Source organism: Macrobrachium nipponense, chromosome 12 (assembly GCF_015104395.2).
Source record: "Macrobrachium nipponense isolate FS-2020 chromosome 12, ASM1510439v2, whole genome shotgun sequence".
Taxonomy (NCBI): Eukaryota; Metazoa; Arthropoda; class Malacostraca; order Decapoda; family Palaemonidae; genus Macrobrachium; species Macrobrachium nipponense.
Window position 1 is genome coordinate 16,524,434 of NC_087205.1, and position 5,000 is coordinate 16,529,433.

A 5,000-nucleotide genomic window follows, 5' to 3' on the forward strand; every position below is an offset into this window, starting at 1 on the left:
AACCGGTATGCTCGTCTTTTAGCTTGAGTATATATATATATATATATATATATATATATATATATATACATATATATATATATATGTATATGTTTATATATATATGTATATATATATATATATATATATATATATATATATATATATATATATATATATCCTTAATTCCAAGATAGAAAGGTGAGTGAGAAACTGGAAACTTGGAACAATTACGTTCGTAGTATATTCTACATTTTCAAGTTCACACTGAATATGATAGAAGTTGACAGACCTTTAGTATATGCAAAAACAGAAGGAGAGAGAGAGAGAGAGAGAGAGAGAAATTGAGATGCGTACCCATCCCATGAAACAGAATTGTCTACTACTGAAGAGATCAATATCGTCGGAAAGGAGCTGTTTCCAGCGAGGTCCCTTTTTTCAACTGTCATTCCATTTGCGGTTTGTCCTGAGCACGCTTTCACACTCACACATACTCTCACGCTCACACTCACCCTTCCACACTCTCGCTCACACTTCCAACACTCAGACGCGCCCCGCCATAACCACCACCGTAAAATTGGTATTGAGATTCCGTTTACCTTCGGATGGAAAAGGGGGGTTTTACCCTCCCTTCCTCGTCTCCCCCCCCTCCCCCCCCCCCCCGCAATTCCCCGCTTTGAACTCTTCTTTGCGATTAGTTCTATCAACTGATGCTCGACTCTACAAAGTTAAAGTTAAGTATATCTTAGTTTAACCAGATCAGTGAGCTGATGAACAGCTCTCTTGGGCTGGACCAAAGATTAGATATTTTTACGTGGCTAGGAACCAATTGGTTACCTAGCAACGGGACCTACAGCTTATTGTGGGATCTGAACCACATTATATCAAGAAATAAATTTCTAGTCGCTAGAAACAAATTCCTCTGATTCCACGTTGGCAGAGCGAGGAATCGAACTGAAGACTACCGAATCAGTAAGCGAACATGTAACCCACTCGTCCAGCGAGGAACTACAATGTGATTCACGGCAATGTTACTCTCAATTACTGATGAAGGATGTTTGATGTGCATGTTTTGGTGTTCCTGCAAAGTAGAATCACAAAACGGTAAATACAGAAAAGCCATTCGACCATCAAACAAAAACAAAAAGGGAAAACAAATGAATGAATTAAGTAAAATCCAATGAACTCGTAACATAAAGCTCACTCGCTATCGAACCTACTGTCCTCGACATCTTCTTAATAATTAAAGAAGCGCTTAACTTAAAGGACGATATTTCTCCGAGGCTCCCAAAGAGCGATACTTGGCCCCGATGACGGTCACGTGATCGAGGAAGAGAGATATAAACGAGGCCTTCCTATCTTTCAACAGGGCCGATTCCGCTTGATTTCCGATAATCCCTGAGCCTAGGCCTTGATGGAACTCTCAGCCTATAAGTAAGTCCCTCCTCGTCTTCTGGAGGCCTAATGGAGATAGAAATTGAAATGCCAAAGATGTGAGGAAGTCGGAAAGACGATCTTAGGAGAATAAAAAATGGAGATGATCTTAGCTCAGATATAATGACGAGATCTTGAAATCTGTCAATGGCTTCCTTCTGGGTTTAGCCAATCTTTTTCCTTACCGAATTTCTCTCAAGTTTTCTTCCAGCCTGGGCTACATATGGACACGCAATTGCTGGTCCGGTTAGACTGGATTCCGCGCTTCTATAAAAAAAAATGGCTCGTAGATATCCCAGACAATCAATGAACTGACGCAGACGTTCATATGTCCATAGAAAATTATATTTAATAAGATGCAAGATTCGAAATAATTGTTGAAAAACAGTGAGACTAAGTAGTAAAATTAGAAAAAAAAAAGAATAATGACGGTCATAATGCAAACTTAGACGATCAATATAAGATGACAAAAAGGGTACGAGAACATTAGAGATAAAAAGAAAAAAATAAGAAGAAAAATATGGAAATATTCGCATACATAAAATGGACAAGCGAACATCACAGCAAGATGCCTAAACCAGACAGCAGGAATGAGGAAAGTTTCCTTGACAATTCAGAAAGACCTGGAAAATTAGTGGGAAGTTGAAAAAGTTAAAAAACAAGAAATGTGAAAAATATACATGAACTATAAACTATAAACTATAGCGTGAAAAGAGTTAGACACCTAATAACAAAGAGAGGAAGAGAGAACGCATTGATATATATATATATATATATATATATCTATATATATATATAATATATATATATATAAGAAAGATCAGATTAATTATGAGATGGATGTTGCTCTATATGTGGATACAAGATGTCTTCGTTTGTTTTGACAATATTGTATGACTGGAACTTGCCTTCGGAATTTTCCGATGAATTCGCCCTATGTTTTTGAGTGTTTGAGTTTTCCAGTCAAAGGTGTCAGTTTTTGATACTCATAGCATATCAAAATTTCAGCTGTCTGCATTGTCACATTTTCCAAAAAAGATTTACTCAAAAGATAAGCTAATTAGAAGCTCTGAATAATATAAAAAATATTTCAAGCCCATTTTCTCAGAATGCACACACACACACACACACACACATATATAATAATATATATATATATATATATATATATATATATATATATATATATATATATATATATATATATATACGTATGTACATATATACATATATCACACACACACACACACACACACATCTATATATATAATTCTATATATATATATATATAATATTATATATATATATATATATATATACATACTTTTTGGGGCAGAGTTTTTCCCTTATACAAATTGACGAACGTGAATCAGTTAAGACTCCGTCAGTATGAAGATGCCTCTGCAAGAAACTTGTTGATGCCACTAAAACAATTGTTTTTAACGAAAATATTCATATATGTATTTATACATATATATGTGCATATGTACATTCTGAAATTTAAAAACATAGGACGAATTCATCGGAGAATTCCGAAGGCAAGTCCCAGTCATACAATATTATCAAAACAAACAAAGACATCTTGTATCAACATTTAGAGCAACATCCATTTCATAAATTAATCTGATCTTTCTCGACATTTCGTGAAAATCCATCCATACCTTTCCAAGAGATACATTGATAAAACACCAGGTTCAAATGAAACACAAGCGTTGCTTTCAATAAGCTCTTCGTCTGTTTTTATTGTCATTTTCGATTACATGTAACTTTTCTCCAAAACAGTGATCACCCAACGTTCACCTAGAAACGGATATCCATTATTTATTTATTTTTTTTATTTCATCCTATATACTAATTTATACAGGTACAGGAACAACATTGTTGGTATACAGTATTACAGTAGATCAATGGCATTACTATAGCAGATTCACAACAATCGTGCATTTGATGTCTAGGCCAGTCCCTTACGACGCTCCTGATTGGCTGCTAATAAGCCAGTCACAGAGCCGGAAACTCTCAGTCTCTCTCGAGAGTTCACATAGGCCGGATGTATGTTCCACTTCAAAACAAAAGTATCCCTCAGGAGAGGTGGAAGATACATCCTACCCATGGGAACTCTCGAGAGAGACTGAGAGCTTCCAGCCCTGTGATTGGCTTATCAACAGCCAATCAGGAGCGTCGTAAGGGACTGGCCTAGACACCAAATGCACGGTTGATGTGAATCTACTAGTCTCTCTGTACAGCTTTGAAGTGATTTGTTAATCTTACGTATATAATATGATTGCCTAACTTCTACGTCTTTCTTCGGATTTGGCGTTTAAGACAAAATTCCGTGTATATCAGTTCTCTGTCTTGTCATAAGTACATAAATCAATATATGTATAAATTAATGACCAAATAAATATGTAACAAAATGTGGAAACTTATCACAAAACTGAGACAACGTATGCGTCATCTATATATATATATATATATATATATATATATATATATATATATATATATATATATATATATATATATATATATATATGATATATTATATATATTATATATTATATATATCACCTACATATACATACATGCATATATATATATATATATATATATATATATATATATATATATATAATATAGGTAAATAAAGTTTTTTCATATACAAATATCTACATATCCACAAATATGAAACCTGTATAAACATTTCGATAAACTGATACACTGATACAAATCTGTGTTAAAACATGCGTAACCACATGGATCTCTCTCTCTCTCTCTCTATATATATATCTCCATTACAATTTTCCATTCATTACATTATATCTCCATGACCTCGAACTTCTGTTTTATCACAAAGAAATCCATCACATAATGCGAATGAGGATTCAAGAAAGACTTCATTGCTAAATGAAACATAGAGGTTTGATTTTTGCTACTTTTAAAGTTTCCATTTTTTGGAGACTTTGCTGAAGGTCATTTCAGATGTTTTTGTGCTTCTGAGGATTTGCAAATGAACTATCAATTACTCTTGTTTTGTTTATAAATGAATGTTGATTTTATTTTAAATTAAATAACGAGTGATTTTTTTCCATTGATTGAGATTCATTATTATCATATAATTTCAACTTTCTTTCAGTCGGTAAATGAGCGATTTTTTAAAATAAAAATGAGAAATAAATTCCTCACGGTAAACCAACATTTTTTTAACAAAAGCTAATTAATCATGTAGGTGAATGTACGCCTTTTTTTTAACATGGCATTCACAAATAATAAAGACATCGTGAAAGTTCACATAATAGCAAAGACGCTCAGACTGAACCTTGAATTTCAAAAGAAGCCAAAATTCAATGAATAACTGAATAAGTATAAATATCTCCACGTTCTTTTATCTGCCGCAGCCAAAACGCTTCCCCTTCCTATCCCCCAGCCGCAACCCCCCCCCCCTCGCTTTCCTCAAGCCCCCGCCCCCCCTTTTTTTTTCTTACAAAATCGAGCTTCATCTAGACAGTTCAACTTGCCTCGGTATCATTGCAATGTAAAAATTCATAAACTATAAAAAAAATATTTTTTTGAAGAAGTAGATACTTAGG